This window comes from Suncus etruscus, chromosome 2, assembly GCF_024139225.1.
Source record: "Suncus etruscus isolate mSunEtr1 chromosome 2, mSunEtr1.pri.cur, whole genome shotgun sequence".
NCBI classification, from domain to species: Eukaryota; Metazoa; Chordata; class Mammalia; order Eulipotyphla; family Soricidae; genus Suncus; species Suncus etruscus.
The window spans coordinates 126,942,558-126,968,460 of NC_064849.1; the positions used below are offsets into that span (position 1 = coordinate 126,942,558).

The 25,903-nt window shown below is 38.1% G+C and overlaps 1 non-coding gene and 1 pseudogene across 1 annotated transcript; both read left to right on the plus strand.

Annotated features, from left to right (window-relative positions):
• The first annotated feature begins 858 nt into the window (after positions 1-858).
• On the plus strand, positions 859-991 carry LOC126002637 (small nucleolar RNA SNORA51). The gene has a single exon (XR_007493319.1). It is a non-coding gene; the product is annotated as a small nucleolar RNA SNORA51 (small nucleolar RNA).
• A 12,823-nt stretch (positions 992-13,814) lies between these two features.
• LOC126001859 (60S ribosomal protein L34-like) lies at positions 13,815-18,567 on the plus strand (annotated as a pseudogene).
• Positions 18,568-25,903: the final 7,336 nt, after the last annotated feature.

The window sequence follows — 25,903 nt, forward strand, 5'->3', positions numbered from 1 at the left end:
AAGAAAAACACAGAATGGTAGCACTATTCTGAAACACCTAGAACACATAAAAAACAAAAAAAGGACATTGAAGAAGCATAACTGCTAGAACCACAAAGAAAGACTTCATAAACTCCATTCCCTGATCTGCACAGCCACTAAGACCTCTAGAAACAGGTCTGATTTTACCATCCAAGATAAAGTAGAAGTCTTCCACATACCACGAAAGCAGCAAGAGGAGAATAAATGATCTATTTTTTTTGACGTCTTTATTTTGGTGTGGAGATTACGGTTGATGTCTCCAATATTATTTTTGTTTTATTTTGTTTTGTCTTTCTCTTTCTTTTTGCACTTGAGTATGATTTGATTTCAGAACCGAGATTATTGTGTGGTGCCTGTCTTTATTGTTGTGGTGCTTATCGGTTATTTAATTCGATATTTTTTTTTGTGTGTGTGTATTGTTGTGGTATTTTAATTACTTTTTTCACATCCTCTCTCAAACTGAGGTTGGAAGCCTCTAGACAGGACTCTGCCTATTTTCAGTATATTTGATTTTTGATTGAGAAGAGGACATATTAGGTGATGGGTATTCCCCTGATTCAATGTGAATATGTACCCAAAATACTACAGTGAAAGATATGTAAGCCATTATGGAAAAAAAATTGTGTTTTTAATCAGAAACTTTCTTTGACTTACATGTATTATTATTATATCAATCATATTATATGTTATGTTATGTCACTATATTATGTTATATTAGTTTACCTCATTATGTTAATCAATTTTGTCCTTTAAATGAATTCTTACTTAAAAAAAAAACAACAACTTTAGTTTGCCCTGAAAAAAAAATAATAATAAAATAAATAAAAGATAAAATAAGGCCTCCCAATTCTTACCACAGGCTGTGTTCTTTACACTGGCTGTATAGAAAGAGGAGGTACAGTAAAGGCACCCCATATACACCTCAACATTGGACCCTTGCCGGGTATGTATTGTGAATTGGGGGACAAAAAAAAAAAGATGGGAATGAAAGGAACCTTTCTCAATCTAGTTAAAGCCGTCTACCATAAGCCAATGGCAAATATTATCCTCAGTGGGTGTTGGAACTTATCAAATATTTCCTCTGTGTCTATGGATATGATTGTGTGATTTTTATTTTTCTTCTTGTTGATGTTGTGAATGATGTTGATAGATTTACGGATGTTAAGCCATCCTTGCATTCCTGGGATGAAACCTATTTGGTTGTAGTGTATGATCTTCTTGATGATTCATTGGATCCTATTTGCCAGAATTTTGTTGAAGATCTTTGCACTGACAGAACTTTACAAGAAAAAATCATCTAATCCCATCAAAAAATGGAGAGAAGAAATGAACACACACTTTGATAAAAAAAAGAAATACAAATGGCCAAAAGGCACATGAAAAAATGCTCCTCATCACTAATCATCAGGGAGATGCAAATCAAAACAACGATGAGATACCATCTCACACCACAGAGATTGGCACACATCACAAAGAATAAGAACAATCAGTGCTGGCGGGGATGTGGAGAGAAAGGATCTCTTATCCACTGCTGGTGGGAATGCCATCTACTCCAACCTCAATATGGAGATTCCTCCAAAAAAATGGAAATTGTGCTCCCATTCAACCCAGCTATTTTACTCCTAGGAATATATACCCTAGGAACACAGGAATACAATACAAAAACTCCTTCCTCACACCTGTATATATTGCAGCACTATACATAATAGCTAGGCGCTGGAAAAAACCAAGATGCCCTTCAACAGAGGAATGGCTAAAAAAAAAACTGTGGTATATATACACAATGGAATATTATGCAGCTGTCAGGAGAGATGAAGTTATGAAAATTTTCTATACATGGATGTACATAAAATCTATCATACTGAGTGAACTAAGTCAGAGGGAGAGAGAGAGATGCAGAATAGTCTCACTCATCTATGAGTTTTAAGGAAAATAAAAGTCATTTTTGCAACAATCCTCAGAGACAATGAGAGGAGGGCTGGAACTTCCAGCTCACTTCATGAAGCTTACCACAAAGTGTGGTGAGTGCAGTTATAGAAATAACTACACTGGGCGCCTGCCCCAGACCCCGCGCACCAGACTCACAGACCAGTCCGGAAGCCAGTGAGGGACTGAGCTCCCCAGGTAACCCCTGCACCCACCCCAGACCCTGCCCAATGGACCCACAGACGGGCCAAAGTCAGTGAGGGATTGAGCTCCCCAGGTACCCCCTGCGCCCACCTCAGACCCTGAGCGCCGGACCTACAGGCTGGCCCAGAAGCTGGTGAGGGACCGAGCTCCCCAGGTACCCCTTCCGCCCACCCCAGACCCCTTGCGCTGAACTCACAGACCAGCCTGGAAGCTGGTGAGGGACTGAGCTCCTCAGGTACCTCCTGTGCCACCCTGAAACTGTGGGCCTCAGATCCTCATGCTGGCCTGGAACCAGTGGGGGAGCAAACACCCAGGGCACTCCTTGTGTGCACCCCGGACCCACACACTGGCCCAGACACAGGTAAGGGAGCAACCACCCCCAGCACCAGACACATGCAGACATTGGAGAGGGAGCGATCGCCCCCCTAGATCCCCCCCGCCTGGCTCCCGAGCCGCCCAGCTATGCTGAGACATAGCTGGAACTGAGGGGAGCGTGTGACATCTCCCCTGACCTTTGGGTGGGCTACAGCAGCCTGCCCTCCCTGAGCCCAGGAGTGGACCTCAAACTCCAGGGGCCATGAGAAGCTGCCGGGGGTCTGATTGAGGGAATTTCTTCGGCTAAGACCCGGAGGGGGCGGAGCTCTGCTGACTCCCAGACAGGGTAGAGAGGGCAGGGACCTAGGCTCAACAGCGCCCTCCACCATTGTGGCCAGGAGCAGAACTGCACTGCTAGCAGGAATAAGCAGAGGGAATTGACCAGGCCCACTGAAGGAAGAGGCAGTGCTGACTCTCAGGTTGGGGGGCTGGGGGGCGCGAAGGAGCTAGGCTCAATAGTGCCCACCACCACTGTGGCCAGGAACGGAACTGCAATAGCTGGCATCAAAAGGGAGGATCAACTGATCAGGCCCCACCAGAGAATACACGAGGAGCCAAACCTCAGAAACCTCACCCAACAGACCCCACTAGAGCCAAACTCAGGGAGGGAACCTATCCCCAAGCCACAGGGTGCCAAAGCAGGCTGAATTTGGAAGGCACTGCACTCCAAGCCACACCAATAAATGCAAAGAAATATGGGTAAATCAAGGAGAACCCTAACATCTGGCGATACGGAGACAAACCCTGGAAAGTTTCCAAGTCCACCAAAATGCACAGATTCCTGAGAAGGAGACCTAAAAGCAGCCATGAGGAAGGATATGCAAGAAGTGATAAAGGAAATTAAAGAAATGCTAGCCACCGAGTATATAAATCTATGGATGAACAAATCAGCCAAATTAAAGAAGAAATGTTAAAGAACATGAGAGATTCCATACACAAGGAATTGAAGGAATTAAAAGACAATGTAACAAGCCTTACGAGCAGAAACACACAGTTGGAGAAGCACATTGAAGAACTTGAAGGAAAACTGCAAATAGAAAACGACAAGAAACCAACAAAGTAATAAAAGGCAAAGCACTGGAAGGAAAAGTCCAGTATCTAATGAACAAGGACAAAAGAAATAACCTAAGAATTGTGGGTATACCAGAAGGGGAGGAAATAGGGGAAGGGGAAGAACAAATAGTAAGAGAAATAATAGCAGAGAACTTTCCCACCCTCTAGAAAAAAACTTCAGTGCAAATGTAGGAAGTGAAGAGAGTCTCTAATAAAATAGACCCTAATAAACCAACACCAAGACATATAGTAATCCAAATGGCAAAAAAACAAAGAGAAAGATGATAGGCTTAAAGCAATAAGGGAGAAAAAAAAAACCTCAAGTACAAAGGAAGGGACATAAGAATCAAACCAGATCTCCCATTTGAAATAATTCAAGCAAGAAGACAATGGAACAACATATTTAAATGCCTGAATGAAAGAAACTTCCAACCTAGGGTCCAATATTCAGCAAAATTCTCACTCATATGGGAGGGCAGACTAAAACATTCTCAAACAAAAATGATCTTGCATTATTTGCGCAAACAAAACCAATCCTAAATGAACTACTCAGAGATGAACTACACAATCCAAACCCCCAATTGTAACAACAACCACCCTACACAACACAACTGCACAACAGTCCTCTGTCAATAATTTCCCTAAATGTTAATGGTCTAAACTATCCCATTAAGAGGCACATAGTAGAGAACTGGATTAGAAAACATAAACAGGACTTCAGCTGCCTACAAGAAACACACCTACAATTACAGGACAAACACAGACTTAGAATAAAAGGATGGAAATTAATTATTTAGACTAATAGAAAACAAAAAAGAGCAGGGACAGCCATTCTTATATCAGACCAAATTCCATTCAACCTCAAAAAAATGCTCAGGGACAAAGAGGACACTACTTACTGATCAGGGGAACACTAGATCAAGAAGTACTAACCCTGGTCAATATTTATGCACCTAATATAGAACCAAAAAATATGTGAGGCAACTGCTTGCAAACCTGGAGAAACACATGAAGGGAAATACAATATTTTTAGGAGATCTCAATACTCCACTATCACCACTGGACAGATCCTCCAAACAGAAAAACAGCAAAGACATAAGGGCCCTAACTAAAAAATTAGAAGATCTAGGGCTAATAGACTTTTATAGGACCCTCCACCCCCAGAAAACAGAATACATATTCTTCTCAAGCCCACATGGAACCTTCTCCAGAATAGAACATGTCCTAGGATACAAATATAACCTATATAAGATCACAAATGTAATGATCATTAGAAGCACCCTATTAGATCACTATGCAACAGAGGTCAAAATTGACTACAAGAAAAAGCAATGGAGAAAAACTAATACCTGGATATTAAACAACACGTCGTTCAACAACAGCTGGATCAAGGAGCAAATCAAGGAGGAAATAAAAAGATTCCTTGAGACAAATGATAATAAAGAGACAACCTGTCAAAATCTGTGGGACACAGCAAAAGCAGTAATTAAGGGGAAACTCATAGCAATAAAGGCCTATGTCAAGAAACAGGAAAATGACAAAACCAACAGTTTAAAGGATCACCTCAAGGAATTGGAACAACAGCAGCAAAGAAGTCCAACCACAACCAGACGGCAAGAAATAATATAAACCAGAGAATAAATAAACAACATAGAAACAATGAAAACAATACAAAAAAATCAATGAGACCAGGAGTTAGTTTTTCGAAAAAATAAACAAGATAGATAAACCATTGGTAAAACTAACCAAATAAAAGAGAGAAAACACCCACATCAGTAGGATCACAAATAAAAGGGGAGAGCTTACAACTGAACTCTAAGAAATACAACATATCATGAGATCATATTATGAACAACTATACTCAGGCTAAAGAACCCAGTAGAAATCAACAGATTCCTGGAAAATTACCATCTTCCAAGACTGGCTAAGGAAGACCTAGAAAGCCTAAACAGAACAATCACTTCAGAGAAAATTGAAGGTGTAATTAAGAAACTCCCTAAGAACAAAAGTCCAGGTCCAGATGGATTTACAGGCAAATTCTATCAAACATTCCGAGAAGACTTACTACCACTTTCCACAGGCTCTTCCAAATCATTAAAGAAACAGGAACCCTCCCGACTTCTTTTATGAGATTAATATCACACTCATTCCAAAGATGGCAATGACACCACCAAGAAAGAAAACTATTGACCAATCTTACCAATGAACATAGATGCAAAGATTCTACACAAAATTTTAGCAAACAGAATCCAGCTTTATCAAAAAGATCATACATCATGACCAAGTAGGTTTCATCCCATTAATGCAATGTTGGTTCAACATATACAAATCAATCAACATCATACATCACATCAACAAGAAAGACAAAAACCACATGATCATATCAGTCAATGCAGAGAAGGCGTTTGACAAAATCCAACACCCTTTCATGTTGAAAACACTCAGCAAAGTACGATTAGAGGGAACCTTCCTCAAGATAGTTACAGCTATCTATGAAAAGCCCACAGCCAATATTATCCTTAATGATGAAAAACTAGAAGTATTTCCACTAAACTCAGGAACTAGGCAAGGCTGTCCAGTCTCTCTACTCTTATTCAATATAATCTTAGAAGTCCTAGCAATAGCAATCCGACAAGAGACAGGTATCAAAGGAATCCAAATTGGGAGAGAAGAACTCAAACTATCTCTTTTTGCATACGATATGATGATATACATCGAAAACCCTAAAGAGTCCACAGTAAAACTCCTAGAAATAATTAACCAATACAGCAGAGTGACTGGCTACAAAGTCAATACACAAAAGACAGTAGCATTTCTCTACACAAATAATGAAGTTGAGGAGAGAGAGATCAAAAATACAACTCCATTTAAAATAGTATCAAAAATATAAGGTACCTAGGAATCAACCTTACAAGGGAAGTGAAGGGCCTCTACCAGGGAAACTTCAAAACACTCCAGAAAAAAATTGAAAATGATCTAAGAAAATTGAAGAACATCCCATGCTCATGGGTAGGTAGAATAAACATAGTCAAAATGACTATTCTACCAAAACTACTATATAGATTTAATGCAATCCTGATCCAAATTCAGACACCATTCTTTGAAGAATTAGAGCAATCAATCATAAAATTCATCTGGAATCACAAAAGACCCAGGATAGCCAAACACATACTAAAAAAACAAGAAGCTGGGTGGCTTCTCGCTACCTAACCTAAAGCTATACTATAAAGCCATAGTGATCAAAACAGCATGATACTGGTACAAGGACAGAGCCTCAGAGCAGTGGGTTAGAACAGAATTTCCAGACATAAACCCCCAGATATACAGTCAACTAATATTTGGCAAAAAAAAGCCAAGAACTTGAAATGGAACAAAGAAAGTCTTTTCAACAAATGGTGTTGGTACAACTGGAAAACCACATGTAAGAAATTCAAAATTGACCCATACCTCACTCCTTATACAAAAATCAACTCAAAATGGATTAAAGACCTTGAAATCAGACCCAAACCTATAAAGTTTATGGAGAATAAAATAGGTAGAACACTCGAAGACCTATATATCAAAAAGGTCTTCAAGGATGGAGCACCAATGGCAAGAACTTTAGCATCAAACATAAACAAATGGAACTACATCAAACTAAAAAGCTTCTGCATGGCAAAAGAAACCCTACCTAACACAAGAAGACAGTTAATTGACTGGGAAAAAATCTTTTCACCCAACATATCAGATAAAGGGCTGATATCCAGAATATATAAAACACTCAGAAAGCTGAGCCCCCCAAAACAAAATAAAGCTATAGAAAAATGGGGAGATGAAATGAATAGACACTTCTTTGAGGAAGACGAGAGGATGGCCAACAAACACATGAAAACATGCTTACCTTCTATCATCATCAGAGAAATCCAAATCAAAAAACAATAAGGTACCACCTTACACCAGTGAGAATGTATCACATCAAAAATAATGGGAACAGCCTCTGTTGGCGGGGATGTGGTATGAAAGGCACTCTCATCCACTGCTGGTGGGAATGACCCCTAGTCCAACCCCTATGGAGAAGAGTCTGGAGAGTGCTCAGGAACTCAGAATTGAGCTGCCATTTGACCCAGCAATTGCTCTCTCCTAGGTATCTACCCCCAAGTTGGAAGGACATTCATCCCAAAGTATGTGTGCACCCCACTTTTTATTGCAGCACTCAGTATAATAGCCAAGTATTGGAACCAGCCTCAGTGTCCAACACAGATGAGTGGATCATTAAGATGTGGTAACTATACACAATGGAATACTACATGGCAGTCAGAAATGATACAATCATGGACTTTGCAGCAAGGTGGATGAACCTAGAACATATTATGTTAAATGAAGTAAGTCAGAAGACGAAAGATAAACACAGATTGATAGCACTATTCTGAAGCACCTAGATCATACACCTTATATACAACTAATACTCAACAATCAAATAACAGGGTTTAACAGGGTAGAAACTTCAAACACTGTAACAGTCTACATACACCAGGAAGCAGTGCCCAAAACACATGAAAGAAGAACAACACAAACTCTTGACTACACATTATACCACAAAGAAACCAGCAACAGCAGAAACAGCAGCATAGAGAGAATAGGTATGTAATCAGCCTTCTATTACAAAGACCCATAATAATCCCTTAGGGATCTTATACAGGATTACAGGTAAAGAATACCATGGGAAATCACTGACTCCAACTGAAACATCTTATAACAATATGTTTTAATGCCTTAATCTTACTATATTTAAAATAACCTCTCAGCTTTTCTGTCCACAGGTGTTCTTGGATACAAAGGGTGGACAAAGTAAGATGGCACTTGGGGACCCAGTCACACGAGATACCATACCCAGCTTGCACTACTAGAATGCCCTGAGAAAACTCTTTAACATAACTTTATCTCTAGGTTATACCTTCTTTTAGGACTTAAAACAAAACACGTGACCAGCCAGAACACCAAAGTAGCAACTGGGACCTATAGACTCATTCTACAGGACCTACTCATCGAACACATTCAAGCAAACTAGCATTCCCTTGCCCTTTCCTCCTCTCTTCTCACTATTTTTTTTCTTCTTTCTTTCTTCTTTTTTTTTTTTTTTTTTTTTTTTGGTGTTTGGGCCACACCCGTTTGACACTCAGGGATTACTCCTGGCTATGCGCTCAGAAATCGCCCCTGGCTTGGGAGGACCGTATGGGATGCCGGGGGATCGAACCGTCCTGTGCTAGCACTTGCAAGGCAGACACCTTACCTCTAGCGCCACCTTCCTGGCCCCCTCTTTTTCTTTATAATGTATTTTCTCTTCTCTTCTTTCCTGCCCATTCCATATACTTTCCCCTTTCCCCACTTTGGAAATGCGACTATCCCTTCACTCCTCAATCACATCCAGATTTCCCACCTTATTAAAACTCTTTACCCTCAGTTTTTAATCTATTAGGCATCAAGACTGACCTCCTACCCTGACGAACCAGTACCCAGCACCCAACCGAAGGGACACCCAGTTAAACCCACACCTCATCCCCGGCAAGAAAAGGCAACCAACTCCCCTGCTGACTCAAGCTGCGCAGCCCTCCTTACCAACTCTATCTAGTGTGGACTGTTACTTGAAACAAGACTCAGCTCTAAAAGTATCCCCAAAGCAAGAACTCTTGCCAAGATCTCCCTGCTCAAAACTTTTGCCAACCTCAAGAAGTTCAGGGTGTGTGATGAAAAGGTGCCTGGGAACCCGCACACCACAAGAAAATCTCAAAAGACAATGGGGAAACCTATACTTCCATCATAAGTACAAGTCCTGTATTGCACTACCTCTTTAACTGCTTTTCCCCAAATGTAAGATAGTCTATAGCATCATTTTGTTTTATAATTACTTTGTTACTTCATTTGTTTTAAATCTTTGTTCCTTTTATATGTGTGTGTATACATATATTTTTTATTTCTATTTTTATCTTTTTTGGGTGTGTGACCTATTTTCATTTTCTTCTTTTTCCACCCCAAAATGCACCGGCAATATAATGTAGCACCATTTCCCCCTGCAAAGACACACTAAAAAAAGGGGAAACCTTACGTATAAAAAACGAGCTCTTATCTACTAGGGATAAGAACTCATACTTGTTTACAATACAGGGACATCTCCTACCTTGAAAATATGTCACGTGGACCCAACTTAGACCCCAGGTGATTAGACACCATCCGTCCAGCCTTGAACCCTGGATCCCAGACATAAAAATGACCCAGTCCTTCATTACAGCTACAGAAAATAAATCTTTTCCAGACATCCTTAACACTGCTCAGACACCAACAAGTGCCAGCTCTAATATGATATCCTGACAACGAGGAAAATGAGAACAACTTGACCTAAGAGCAGGTTATCCTACCCCTCCAGCTGACGATAAGACAAAATCAGAAGACTTATCACCCTTTGGTCTCTCCAAAAGCCAAGATCGTGATTTACAGATAACTGGCTGATAGAACAATGACCGGACTGTATGTATCCTGGGACCAATAAAAAAGCCCTGGTCTAGGGTTTGAGCTACGACCTGCACAAGAACCATGATCTCCTGTTCCAAGGGTCCGTCTGAGACAATTGCAACTAATTGGGTCTTCTGGAAACATAATGAAAGACGCTATCCTAGACCACCAACCACAGAAGACAGATTAAAATGATACTGAGGGAACATATCTTCTAAAACCACAAAGAAAGGCTTCATCATAAGTTCTGCCCCTTGACCTGTGGAGATATCTGCAGATATCTAGATACAGAGATCTGACTTTATCACCTAGGACGGAACAGAAGTCTTCCAAACACCACGAAAGCACCGTGGGGAGAGTAGATGAACCTAAACTGAGTCTATAGTTAATTCCATGACAATATACTCCAAGGGCGGAGAAACCCCATATCTCTTAGGCCAAGGGAATTCCTTTCTGAATGACCCCAATATTTACTGTGCCTGTGCAGGAGGAAAAAAAAAAACAAAAAAAATGCACAAAACAATTTTTTCATTTTTTTTATCTATCTAGGTTTTGTCGATTTCTTCATTTTGGTATGGTTATTGAAGTTGTTGTCTCCATTTATATGTATTTATTTATTTTCTTCTTTTCTTTTCTTTCTCTAGGTGCTTTGCCATGTTTTTTATCTCAAGACCATGGCTTTTATGCTGTGCTTATCTTTTTGTTGGAGTGCTCACTGGATATTTTATTTGACACTTCTTTGTGTACTGTTGGGGTGTTTCACCTTCTTTTTCCCCTTCATCTCTCAAACCGATGATGAGAGCCTCTTCTAGAAGGACTCCGCCCATTTTCAGCATATTTGATTTTTACCCCAGTTTATAATTTTTCTCTTCTTCAAACAAAAGTACATAACTTGAACTACCTAGTCCCACCTTCCAGTTAGAGGAGGAAACAAGGGAGGTACCAAGACCAAAACAGGTGTAGGAACACTAAGTAGTAAGCTAGGCTCAGAGGGGACCACGTATTCTAGCAGCCCCGGGGGTGAGGGAGGAGGATATGGGAGGTAGGATGGGAACGGAGGTGTAGGGAGGATAATTCGGTGATGGGAATTTCCCCTGATCGTATGTTAATATGTATGTAAAATATTACTGTCAACAATATGTAAGCCACTATGATCAAAATAAAAATTATAAAAAAAGAAAGAACTACACTGAGAACTACCATAATCTTGTGAATAAATAAATAAAGCCTGCCTAAAGTACAGGTGGGAGTGGGATCAGATGGAGGGAGTTTTGGGACATTGGTGGTGGGAATGTTGCACTGGTGAAGGGGGGGTGTTCCTTCATGACTGAAATCTAATCAGAATCATATTTGTAATCAAGATGTTTAAATAAAGAAAAAATTAAAAAAATCTATCCCCACAAAAAAAGAAAATTCCAAAAGATGAATTCATTCCTTAAGACCTTACCTGTCTTGCTTGGATCTGCAAAAAGTATCTTTGTTTTATTTATAAAAGACATAAGAAAAGAGATTTATTAATAGATTACTTTTGATAATGGCCAAATCTAGCCATGAGATCTAAGCACCATCAAGATCTTCAAAAACATGAATATTTTTTAATTATTTTGAGTAACAAATAACTTATCCTATATTGGATTCTCTTGTCACTGACATAATTAAAACAACAGCCTAGTCTTGGTATTTTTCAGAGTAAAAAAAAAATGAATAGAATCTTGCCACTTATAGTATAAGACCCTGTCAAGGTTCCCCCATTGTCTTCAAAATAAATCCTAAATTTCTATAATCTTCAGTGGACTGCCATTTCCAGCCTTGTGATTGTTGAATTCTTTTTATACCGTTATATTGCAGAGTAGTGCCATACTGATGCTGTAATTTATTTTTTAATATTAAAGTGGAGAATAGAAATATTTATTTAAAATCATTCTTAAAAACAAAGACAAAAGTCAAAAAGAAAAATACAGTTTTCTTTCAACTATAAACATATTGTTTACAGGTTTTTACTTAAAAGTTCCAATAAATGCTCCTTCTCATGGCCAGGAAACTGACTGGGTGGCTGTGTCACATGATCAGCCCCATGGGGAAAAAAATCTGCTCCTTGAGCCCCAAGGAAACTTCCCACATCTAAATCTTAGATATTGGAGTTAATAATAGGACCCCTTGAGACTTCAGCTACTTGGAACCTAACATGAAAGAGGAGCCCAACAGGAATAGGGCTTGCATGAGTACCCTCCAGAAAAAGGTAAACAAGACTCAAAAGTGGATCGCACAATTCAGTCACAACAGCTCACATAATCCCAATCTATAAGGGCAGCACTGTGGTGAATTCCTGAGCCCTATGGACATGGACAATCATTCCCACATCCTATACCCAATGCCTCCAGTAGTGATCCCTGAGCACAGAGTCAGAAGTAAGCCTTAAACAAACAAACAAAAAATTATGTATTACCAGTTATTTTCAACTATGCTGGAAAAAAACACAGGGGCTAGAGACAGTACAAGGGTGAAGGCATTGTCTTGCATGTGGCCAACCCCAGTTTAATACATAGCACCACACATAGTTCCCTGAACACCACCGAAAGTTAACTCCTGAGCACAGGGCAAGAAATAAGCCCTGAGAACAGCCAGATATGGCTTCAAAACAAAAACAAACCCTGAAATAATGTGAAATTTAAATGACAAAAAGGTTAATGTAATAATAGGATAAACCATTATTTCATTAAACTGAAAACCTTTCAGTTTTCCTGTCAGCTTTCCCCAGCTATTGCAGCATCTTTCAAGAATTATAAGACTGAAGAACCATCTTTGTATATTTTTAAGTGAACACAGTAGAGAATTTATCATTTTATTTTCTAATCATAATGGTCCAAGTAAAGAGATTTATAAAGAAGATATTCCACAATTGTTTTAAAAAATCAAAAGATTAAATAAAAATTTATATAAGTACAGTCTTAATGTGTTTCAGATGAAGATAGCTTAAATGAACATTTTCAAATTTCAGAATGAATGACACTGTATTTACAAAGACAAAAAAGCAGATATAAAGTGCTAAATGAGTCACTAAGAATTTTAACACATCTTTTTATGATAATTTGAACTACTATGTTAAAATATGTGACACTATTCTTTTATCATCAAAATGTCCTTGGGTCATAAGTGAATAAGAAAGACTATATAGAAAGAGGAACATGTGGCTAGAGATATAGCATGGAGGTAAGGCATTTACTTTGCATAGAGAAGGTCAGTGGTTCGAATCCCAGCATCCCATATGGTCCCCTGAGCCTGCCAGGAGTGATTTCTGAACATAGAGCCAGGAGTAACCCCTGAGCGCTGCTGAGTATGACCCAAAAACCAAAAAAAAAGAAAGAAAAGAAAGAAAAGAAGAAAGAAAGAAAGAAAGAAAGTAAGAAAGAAAGAAAAAAAGAAAGAAAGAAAGAAAGAAAAAGAAAGAAGAAAGAAAGAAAGAAAGAAAGAAAGAAAGAAAGAAAGAAAGAAAGAAAGAAAGAAAGAAAGAAAGAAAGAAAGAAAGAAAGAAAGAAAGAAAGAAAGAAAGAAAGAAAGAAAGAAAGAAAGAAAGAAAGAAAGAAAGAAAGAAAGAAAAAGAAAGAGGAATATGAGAAAACAGATTATCCAAAACCAAAAATTCTATTGATAACTCCAATTGATATCTGTAAACCTAAATATGAAAAAGATTTATAATTATGAGCATTTCCTATTTCATCTTCTGGGATGGTGTCTTAGAGGCCTTCAAAATGATACAGTGTTTGACATACCATCATAGGCTCTCCTACAATACAGCCTCCAATAAAAACTAATCTGTCCCAAACTCCTGAAAATAGAATTGCTTATCTTTACACCAAAATGGTTGGGAAGGTGCCCAAGTCTGCATGTGATGTGTGCCCTGCCCGACTTCGAGAAGTTCATGCTGTGAGACCTAAAGTTCTGAAAAGACTATTTAAAACAAAGAAAATTGCCAGCAGGGTCTATGGTGCCATGTGCACTAAGCGTGCCCAAGACAGGATCAAGCGTGCTTTCCTTAATGAGGAACAAAAAATTGTTGTTATACTGTTGAAAGCACAAGCACGGAGTCAGAAAGCAAAATTGAAAAGACTGAACTTTTCTTTTTTGGAGGGCGGGGGCACACCAGGTGATGTTTAGGGATTACTCCTGGATATGTGCTCAGAAATCGCTCCTGACTTGGTGGACCATATGGGCCACTGGGGATCAAACCGCGGTCTGTCCTAGGTCAGCTGCATGTAAGGCAAATTCCCTACCACTGCACCACTGCTCTGGCCACAGGAGACTGAACATTTTTGAAGAATAAAATCAAAAGACTTGATCTGTTAAAAAATAAAGATTTGCAATTATGAACCAAAAATGATGGCTTACTCTTGTGACATAAGTTTAGAATGTTTAAATATATTGTATTTTGATACTGTAACTTAAAAATATTAAATCAGAAATAAGGATAAATTACATTTTTTGAGCGATGTGCTTGAAATCCAGAATTAGTATTTACAAAATGGGTAGAATTATATGTATCTGTTGATGACCTGTGCATGACAGTCAAAGGAAGATTATAATTTTAGCTATGTATACCTCATAACCATGAAAAATATAGAATAAGAAATTGGGATTTTCTATGTCTAAATTTCCATTGACTATTTTAATATAAGCTGTTTTTCAAATCCAATATCTCTGGATTTAACCCTATATATTACTCGGGAAAAAATAACAAAATATTTTTAAAAATCAGGCCAAAATGATAGTACAGCAGCTAGAGCACTTGCCTTACATACAGCTCATCTATGTTTAATCCCCGGCACTCATACAGTCTTCTAAGGCTGCCGAGTGTGGTTCCTGAGAGCAAAGGTAGGAGTAAGCACTGAGCATAGCCGGGTGTGTCCCAAAAACCAAAATATAAAATAAAATAAAAATATTTCATTGAACTGAAATAGGTCATGAAACACATTCCTAACATACCAAGAATGAAACACTCAATAATATTTTGCATTTGTTATGATTATTATCACTATCATAGTCTAAAGTTTCACCAAGTCCCAAACTTATTTTATAAAAAAACACATCTTGCCCTCCCTCAGCCCCACAGCAGCCACAGCAGGTCACAAGCCATTTCCACCTTTGTAAAGATAAGCTGGGCATGACTCCCCCATAAGCACTCATCACCCCAATTTTGCAGACCTTATCTTTTTGGAGTGTGATTGAGAAATGGTTGGGGGAGCATCATCTTATGTTCTGTGGTAAATAAAGACTGGTAAGCACCAGGAGGTTAGAGGAACCCTATTTGAGGCATTCTACACTACCTCAGTCAGGGTAGAATAATGGTGAGCTCACCTTCCCACAGCATCATGCAAGAAATGGGCCTTCTTTTAGGAACACACACAGGATAAAGTGCCCAGCTGTCCAGATGCCTCCCAAGCCACCATCACTTTCACTGCTTCACACAAGACTACATGACTACCAAAAAGCCTGATAAAAATACCTTCTAAAACTTTTAAGAGCCCAATTTTATTTTACATATTTTTGTATTTTGAGCCATACCTAGCAGTACTCAGGACTTCCTCCTGACTCTGTGCTCATGGATCACTCCTAAAAAACAGAGGGACCATATCTAGTACTGGGGATGGAATCTGATTTGACATATGCAAGACCAGCCTTACTCACTATACTATCTCTCTGGTAAGAGCACAATTTTAAAAAAAAAGAACAACCTATGGCTCAAATTGCTTTTGATAAAAGGCACAGCTTTGAAAGATGAACTGCCTCCTCACATAATAGATGTGAAGAGATGGCTTTTTAAAAACAAAACAGTACAAATAAAAATAATATTTTTATTTCAAAAGGGACACCAAGAGGTTCACAGAAAGGAAAACATCATGGAGGTTTTCTAAAGAAAAAAAAATGAGAGAGACAAAAATGCAAAACTTGAATTTCCTATGTTATCCCAAAAAATCACATATGTAAATGCTTAAGAGTCTATATAAGTGTGATCTACTGGGTCTATTCAACCTAATGGAGAATTTCCAATCACAGAAAACATTTTTAATGGAGGAGGAAATGACTACAAGACTGTAGTTGGCCCATAAGCAGGCATATACTCAAGAAGTGGCAAAAGGGCCACCTCAAAAGGTGGATGTGAAGTTCATTCCTGTGTTAGGATAGAAGAAAGCTGGCTATTATCTATGAAGGGCCCTTCAGTCTATATACAGAATAATATAAGCTAAGTAAATAGGTCTTAGAATCAGAGTATCTGGGTTTATCTGAGCCTATTCAGAGATTCCATTTAACCCGATAATCCAATTTTCATCATTTATAAAGTTATTAGCAAGGAGTCCACTTAGGACACCAGTGACACCTGTGTGGCTGTTTCCAATGCCTGCAATATACTCTTCACTCTCCTTTCTACCCAGTAGACAGCTCACAGTGAAAGTCCTCAACAGGCCATTCATATGATAGAAAAGTAAGAGAGTAAAAGGAGGGTACTGATGGTTTGCCACTCCCTAAGGACTCTATCCAATAAATATGTCCTTCCACTGAAAGCCACTGAATCTCTCAAAGAAGCTTTTCTAGATTCTGGAAATGCCCCCTTTCCCTCCACTTTCCAGTCCTAGATGTGGTAACAGCTCTTCCATTTCTAGTCCTGTTATACTGCTCTGCTTCTTATCAAGCTTAATCCCCTTCTCTCACTATGTAAATGGTCTGCTTATTAAATCTTCTTCCATGTACCTAAATTTGCATGTGCAACTTGCTTTGCTGAATACCAGACTCTATCTAAGGATAACTGAGAAAATTAAATGATACTTAGTAAAGAATTGTCATATATTAATATTTTAAGATTTGAGTTTTGACTCTGGCAACATAAATAGACCTCGAGGTCCGACAATAAACATGGCTGGAGCCTGTAGTTGAGCCCATGACTATGCTTCAAGGGTGGAAAAACCCTGTATTTCTTAGGCCAAAAGAATTTCCTTTCTAATTTTCCCAATCCTTACTGTACCTATTAAAAAAAAAAAGCAAGCTTGCCATACCAATCCAGTCCCCCCTTCCATTTTTTCCTTCTGTTTTGTTTTTTTCTTTCTCTTTCCTTCTTTTAAGTTTATATTCATGGCTTCTTGACAGAGGCTCCTCTTTTTTTTTTTTTTTTTTTTGATCTTTAACAGACCCATAGAACATTAATCATCTTGTTCTGCCTCATAAATTAAGAAGAAAAAAAAGTGTATGGTAGGTACCAGGGGCAAACAATCTCATGAACATTGAGTGGAAATAAAATAAAAAATGATCAGACCTAAACACCCAACCCAAACCCAAAGTCAATGGCCTTAGAATAAAGAGACCCAAACTACAACAAGATATACACAAAATGGATCTGTTATGCTGGAAGTCCAGGGAGCTAAGGGTGGAATTAAGGAAAGCATGCTGAGAACAAGGGCAGAGAGAGCTTGACACTGGTGGTGGAAATAGCCCTAATTCACTGTCACTATGTACCTTAAATATAACTGATAGACTTGTAATTCACATTGGTCTCAATAAAAATTTAAAAAATTTTGAGTTTTTGGGGACCAGAGTCATAGTCAGTAGGGCGATTTTCTTGCACATACCAAGGTTCGATCCCTGGCATCCCATATGGTCCCCAAGCCTACCAGAAGTGATTTCTGAATGGAAAGTCAGGAGTAACCCTAGTGCTGCTGAGTGTGGTCCCCAAACAAACAAACAAAAAGGTTTGAGTTTTTTACTTGTTTTTCTAGATCATTGATGCTCCTCTCACAAGGAAGTCTTTAATGTTTCTTTTACTGGTCTTTCACTCTTCTTTTCCAACCACATTTTGCCTTTACAGATAGTCTCAAATTATTTAACAGAGGACCCAAGAAACTCTTTCTGCAAAGGGTTAGATTGACAATATTTTAGCCTTCCTATTTCTGTCTTAAGTATTAGACTTTGCTCTTGTAGAACAAAAGCAGTCAAGGCAACAGAGAATGAATGAGCGTGGCTCTGTTCCAGTAACATTTTAATTGCAAATGCGGGTACTTGAGCTTCATGTTCATTTTAAGGGTCATACTTTTATTTTTTTCAACCTTGAAAGCATAAAAAAATACATTCAAGTTTTGTACAAAACATTGCACAAAAACTGTCAATAGGCAAGGTTTGACCTATAGGCCATAGTTTCCCAAAGCTTTCACAGAATTCTTAAGATTTACCATTTCTGCCACTTCAGAGAGTTTTTGTGCCCCAAGTTATACTCTATTCCTTTTCTACTTTTTCCTTTTTCAAAAAGACTATGCATTCACTCTAGGACAACAAAGCTTACTTGCCTTTGCCCATCTTTGCCAGCTAACTTTTAAAATCCCGTCCTTCAGAACATCTAATTGCTCCCCTTCTCTGGCACCTTCCAAGGACAATATTCCTGAAGCTGTTCCCACACTAGAACTTCCTCACACTTCCAACACTCCTTCATCTAAGAAAAGTCACCTCTACGACATGGGCTGAGTGTGATTCAATCCATGTATATAATAACAAGAAGCTCAAGAATCTCGGTGTGTTTGAAAAAGCTTACACACTGGCAATACCGGGAAGAAGATAAGGTTTGTTTTTGTAGGACTCCCACTCATTGGGCCGAGGGCTCTACACATTAAAGACATTTACCTTTGTGAGGATTATTCCCACTTCCTATCCCCTTCTCTGAAGGCCTGTCAGATTAATCAGTACAAAACGTGCTGGTCAATCAATGCTGAAGGATCTCAACTTCTCCAACAGGCATGCAATGTTTAATACAAACAAAATGAATCTTGAATTTTAATGATTTTTTTTTCTTTTTTTTTTTTGGTTTTTGGGCCACACCCGTTGACGCTCAGGGGTTACTCCTGGCTATGTGCTCAGAAGTTGCTCCTGGCTTGGGGGACCATATGGGACACCGGGGGATCAAACCGCGGTCTGTCCAAGGCTACCGCAGGCAAGGCAGGCACCTTACCTCTTGCGCCACCGCCCGGCCCCTAAAATTTTAATGATTTTTTTTTTCAAAATAATTCTTTACCTACAGCAATGCCTTTCTATCCTGACCACATTAGAATTATCTAGAAGACATTTGCAATTGCAATATGCAGAGTCCATCTATACTGATTGAAATTTTGTCTGCAATTTTAAAAAGCTTCACCAGAAATTCTGGTACAGATGAGATTTGAAAATCTCGAACTGGGGGAAATGGACAAAAGGAGACATTTTTAGTCATATAAAGATCATGAGGCTCTCAATAAAATTATGAATGCTTTTCATTTGTCTTACACTCCCATAAAAAGCTCTAGAAAATAAAGCAACCAGATTTGGGGTGGGAATGTGAGGGATGAGAGCAGAATTATAAAGAAAATAACATGTTCATTTCCTAATGTGCATCTAGTTCATGTTTTGTTTTTTTTACTTACTTTTTAATTTATGCATTTACTCATTCAACATTCATTTATTAAGCTGCTTTATGCCCAGCACTGTGCTTAACACTGAAAACATTTAACAAATAAGTAAAATCGACATGATGATATAGAGATGAGTAAATAGATAAGATATTTGCCCTCACAGAGCTTGAATTCTCTTGGGTAGAAAAGGTAAAGTGAATAGGGTTTAAATACACAATTATTATTTAAAAAATTTTGGGGAGGACATGAAATGTATAGTGACCCTTTTAAGGAAGATCAGGGAATATTTACTTGAGGAAGTATTGTTTTGACCGAACTTTGAGATAAGAATAGAAACTTGTTGGCTGAGAAGCTGGAAAAGACAGAGATACTTGCATGTGCAAAGATCCCATAGTGGGTTGCCAGGAGCATTTGAAGAACTAAAATAATAGGTAGTATGGATAAAATAAGACTGGCTGGACAGCTGAAATCATATCAGGCAGGCCTTGGAAGCCTTGTTATGACACTCAAAGTTATCTCCTTTGTTTGTCATTAATATCCGCATTCTACCCATTTAGTATTATGTTCCAGGGCCTCATGGAAAAGAGATGAATCCAGCATTCAAACCTTTCTGTTTAGCCCAGGCCCCATGTGCTTTGCTCCTCCATCTGGCTTCCTCTGCAGCACCCTCTACCTTCCTTCCCAGCGGAGATATTTCACTAGAAAGAGAAATAAAAAATAAAATCTGTGTTCCTATAGAATCTTTTCATATAGAAATAAAATATCCCTTCTAGTATTTAGTTATATAGAAATTAAAAAAACAGGAAGAGCAAAAATATTAAATATAAGACTTGACCTTTACCTTATGAAGAAAAGTACTTGTCGGGCCCTCCTAGCCAGTTCTTTGTAGGATTACAAAGGCTCCTATAACTGGACCATAATAGAAGTTAATCAGATAAGTTCATTCACTGATTTATCACTATTTATTGAGCACTTATGTGCCAAACACCAGCCATATTAAAATATATAATCTCAACTCTAGCAGAGCTGATACTACTTTTTAGAAGAGAGTTGCAAAAAACAGCCAGATTCAAAAGAAAACATTTCTAAAAGAATTTTTAAAGAGAGATAGGAGAAAACAGTGTTAATAATTTACGGATCTATATTTGATATTTTTTCCAACCAGGTTATCTCTTTCTGCCCATTTCTCCACTCCACTTTTTTTTTTTAACTATGCTCACCCAAAAATCTCAAGGTCAATAAAATCATTAGTATTTGGTAGATAAGAAGGACCACATTGTGATTGAAATTGAAGCAGTGGGCAAGGACATTCTATCTAGATCAATGAAGAAAATCTGTAAAAATCTACAAAAAAATCTGATTCAGTTCCAAAATTAGCAATATACATGAGATTGATCCAATCCTCTTCCAGATGGCTTGAGGAAATTTAAGCTGAGTCCTAACCATAATGGTTAGTATGAAATATGAAATGAACAAATAAAAACTTCATTAAAATCCTAAAATAAAAATGAAAAATATGCAGCAGATGGTATGGATCATAGATAGTTAAATGTCTGACAAAGGCAGTAGTGATTTTTTTAAAAAAAATCAGCAACAGGAATTTGTGAGGGAGACAAGAAGATTGAATTATAGGAAATACAGTAATGATTTTTGAAAATGGAAGTAGGATTGATTCTGGCCAAAACCTCAGATAAACTTCTTTAATTCCTTTTAAAATATTCTGTTTGAGTCTAATACAAAGGTACATCAGCACAATTCCCTAAGACCAGAGAGAAGTCTGAGGGAAAGATGGCTTCGTCTTCCCATTTTCTCCTGGAATCCACAAGACCCGATAAATAGAAAGCTCAAAGGAGATATCTTATGACCCTGAAGGATCAGCACTCACCCCATGGAATGTCCAACTGACTCCAGGCTCAAACACAATCAGAAGGGGCCAAATGGGAGGCCCTTGATAAGTTCCACACACACTTTACTAGCAACTAAAAGATCATCATTCAATGTGTGTGCTTATATGTGCATGCACAGATACATATTTATCACCATTATCTTCCTTCCTGTTTTTAGGTTTGATTACTTTTGATACACAGGTTAGCTAGAATTAAGCCCAAGAGAACAAGAAACTTTTCTTGCATACCAAAGATATCTTCCAGTATACACCCCAAATAAAGACCTAGCAGAATATTTCTGGTTCTTTTTGGAGACCATTAAGTCAAAATTGAATCAAAAATAGTTTTAATGAGTCCCTTAGAGATAATCACTCATATTTCGTGCAGTCCCCTTCCCTCAAAATATTAAAATGGTAACAGATTATGAAAATGTTGCTCTTAAGGAAAAAAATCATCACAATCATAACCCAAACCCTGTCAAATATAACAATAGCATAGCTCCTGAATTCCTTTCTCATCTTCTTACAATATCACCATTACTTTGACTGGCTATTTGTCCCAGTGCCCTAGATTTCAGCATATATAGCTGTTGCCAGATTCATTTTGATGAACATTCTTTGTAAGTTATCAGCTACTTCTAATGTAAAGAAGCTCTTGATGCTTTATTCCAAGTGTTCCTGGACTGACAACATTAGGTACATCAAAGTTTAAATGTCTTTCCTCAGAAATTAGCTGTTCTCTGTCTGAGCTTATAGTGCTTTATGCTTTTCATATTACTGAATACAGATTAGAGTAAATGATTAAATTTTCTATGTTACTATAATGTGAATTTTTAAAGGAAAAATATATAAGTGACAGTTGTTATTTTCTATATGGCGATTCCAAAATGTATTTATGACTTTCACTAAAAGACTTACTTATACCATACATAGCCTAAGTGCCTGAGAAGTTCAAAGAAAGAGGACCTGGGAGTGGGAGTCACAAGTAGGGAGAAATATGTCCTATCCCCCCCACACAAGAAAAGAAATTGTGTTGAGACAAATTGTGAACTAAACCTGAATCTGGTGAGAAGAATTCTAATTAGGAATGACCTATGTGTTTCATCTTGATGTAAAAAGAAATTAGGTTTGCTCTGCAAAAGTAAAAAAAAAAGATGTTTTAGGCACATATGGGTACAGTGGTAACTAGGGCTAGAGAGGCAGGTATTGTATGGTCATGAATTAAGATGATCATGGAATTGGATGAAGAACTTTGCATCAGGTCTCTAATCCACCCAACCACATCTATGTTGGTCATTTTTTTCTGCTCTCAGAAATATTTCTGTATCTCAAGACTGTATCCAGTCTTGGAACTAGATTTCTTGTCAAGTGGAAACCAGATAATAATAAGTTAGTGGAATACAGAAAACTTGAAAGTTGAAGGTAGAGAAATATTAAACTTTTTATCATTTTCTCTCCTCGCCAGGATGGCATTACAGACTATGTCATGTCATTTTTTTATTTTTCTTTTTTAATTTATCTTTTCTCTCTCTCTCTCTCTCTCTCTCTCTCTCTCTCTCTCTCTCTCTCTCTCTCTCAGATAAGAGTCAAAGGAGCACAGCAAAAACAGTTTTAGAATGACAATTGTTTGCATAGGCCCAGCAAATATGGGGGACATGGAAAGGAAAAGCCTGGCATAAATACAAGGAGACCTTATTCCTGAAGTTTTCTGGAATAAGACCAACTCTAGGTTCCAGGCATACTAGGTTGTCCAACCCAAGTCATTGTCTGTAGTGCCAATTCATTTTCTTTTTCACACAATCTCTATTGTTGGTGTCAGGTTTCTGTAGTTAAAGATCCTGGAATCTGTGCATATCCTACATTGAAGTCAGGATGATATGGAGCATCCTTCCTCTAGTTTCACCTCACAAATAAAGGGCAATGCAGACCCTGTCCTGAAAGCAGGTCGTTGTTGTTGTTAAATATTCTGGGTGTTAAGGGAAGTCTCCTTTGAGTAGGTCGATGCCAGAGCAATGGTAGGATCTTCCCTAGTAGAGGATTGCTTCCAGGTGATGTGATAGACAGCCGTAGTTGTTTTGTAAATAGCATCCCTGGTTCAGGGGTGAATGGAGAATGCCCATTCTTCTGAGGCCTGAGCCAGGTCATTATGGCAATGTTCAGGGTGTAAGGTCCCATTGCATTATAAGATTTGTGTGTTCCTATCTCTGTTATATAAGAACTTGTTTGTATGTGTAGGATTTTCCCATTGTAATGTGCCTCTGCAAAAGAGAAACAATGCCACATGCGTTATTGGTGCATCTGGGGGCTGTATGTCGTATCATTTTGTGACAGCCCCCACCCTCACCATCGCAACTCCAAAAGACAAGTCCTGTTGTCTGTGCTCCCATCATTTTATGCTTTAGCTTTCAAGCTCTGGCTCTGGAACCACCTCTTTCTGCAAGCCTAAGGGAATGAGGAACTTCCAGTTTTACCACCCTTTATCATCCTTCCCTTTTGTCCTCCCACTTCAGTAATCACTGGTGATGAAACTCATTTTTTTTGTTTGTTTTTGGGGCTACATCTGGCAGTTCTCAGGTCTTCCTGACTCTACACTCAAGAACCACTCCTGTTGAGTTAAAGAGACCATATAGGATATCAAGAATCTAACCTGGGTCAGCCACATTCAAGTCAAGTTCCCCACTTGCTACACTATCATCTGGCCCCAATAATACTCACTTTTTAATGTTATATTTCCTCTAATAGAAGAACAAAAGCTGATATAATATCTAACACAAAATAGACTTCAGATTTTGTATATGACTAGGAGGCCTTCTAAATCTTATAAAGTATACAATATTATAAATATTATAAAATATCGTTTTTATTAATGATACAGTGATAGTGATTGATCTCTTGGTGATGTGTAGAGGGAATTTGGGGTCAAAATTCTCCATCCAGGTCTGGAGAAATAGTGCAGTGGGTAAGAAATTTGCCTTGCTGACCTGGGTTCAAAGACCTACATCACAAAGGGTCTTCTAAGCACAGCCAGGAGCAAGCCCTGAGCACAACTAAGCACGGCCCAAAACAAACAAAGAAAAATTCTCTATCTAAATATCATAGATCCATTTACACAGAGTCATTATTAATCTGTGAAGGTAGTGGTATCTATGAACCTGTCATATTTAATTTAGCATTTGCAAGGGTGTTCTGAAAAGGTGAATAATAAATGCAGAAATTAATTCTGCAGACATAATTGGGAGATGTTGCAAATACCAAAAGGATGAGTACTGAAATGCTTCTCCCAAATTACATACACACACACAAGAAACCCACCCTGGCAGTTACAGAAATATGGGTAGGATATAGTGATGAAATTCATAAAAATGCATAGCTGAATCAAAATAGAAAAATGAGATGCTGCCTTGAAAACATACACATGTATAAGTAAGAAAAAGTAATCAAAAGCATGATACTCTATGGGTGGAAAGAAAATAAGAAAAGAATCAAGTTGAAGACAACTTAAGAGTGACAATGCAAATTTAAATGTAATTTTCAAATATGATGAAGGAAAAGAACCTAGCTAGTCTGAGATTTACTATGATACACTGTGGGTTTTTATTTTTAATAAAAACCTCTAAAAATCCTTTTTCTTGCTTTTCAACTTCCTATCACTCCTCTCAATTTATACAGCATTAATTAAGCCTTATTTGCTATGCCTTACCCAATTTTGTAAGACATTAAGACAATTACCTTGCATGTGACAAACCTTATTTATCCCCCGAACCACATAGTATACCCTGAACACCACCAGAAGTAATCCCTGAGCATAGAGACAGGAGTATGCCTAGTGCACTGCTGAATGTAGCCCCTTCTTTTCTTGAAGAATTGCAAGAATCTGGAAAATATTTGAAAGTTAATTAATGAGCTGGGAAAAATGAAAGATAAAGGGAGTTAAAGAAACATATTGGCAAAACAATCATTTTTCTAGTACAGACCCCAGAAAATCAGACTTACTGCATACACAAATTCCAATTAGAGAATAGATTTCAATGTCAACCTAATTATCTAATGTCCAGCTTTCATTTTTTAAAATGGGATGAATCCCAGCAATTAAAATAAATTCTTGGAGACAAACACTACTCTTTCTAATGAGGAAAATGACTTCCTCTTTCTTCATGAAGTTCCAGATGGTCAAAAAACAAAAGCCCCGTATATTTTTATTTTCCTCAGTTAAATCCTTAAATATCATTTCTATAAAGAGAATATTGACTTTAGGGGACCCAGACAATATGTTTCTCTATGGTTACGGACAGTTTTCTTTTTTTAAAAAAAATATAGGCTAGAACTTTCTACTCAGCACAATAGAACACTCCCCCTAAAATTGCTTGCTCCCAAGTAAATTATTAGGTGAGAGAAGAGTAAAGGATTAAAGTGAAACACTTGCAGCTTCATGTTAAACCAGGCTGTTCTAATCTGAGCATTTATGAGAAATCATTTTAGAATTGCGAAGGGGGTGGGAGAAAGGCAACCATCGTCAAATGTAATGTAGGAAGGG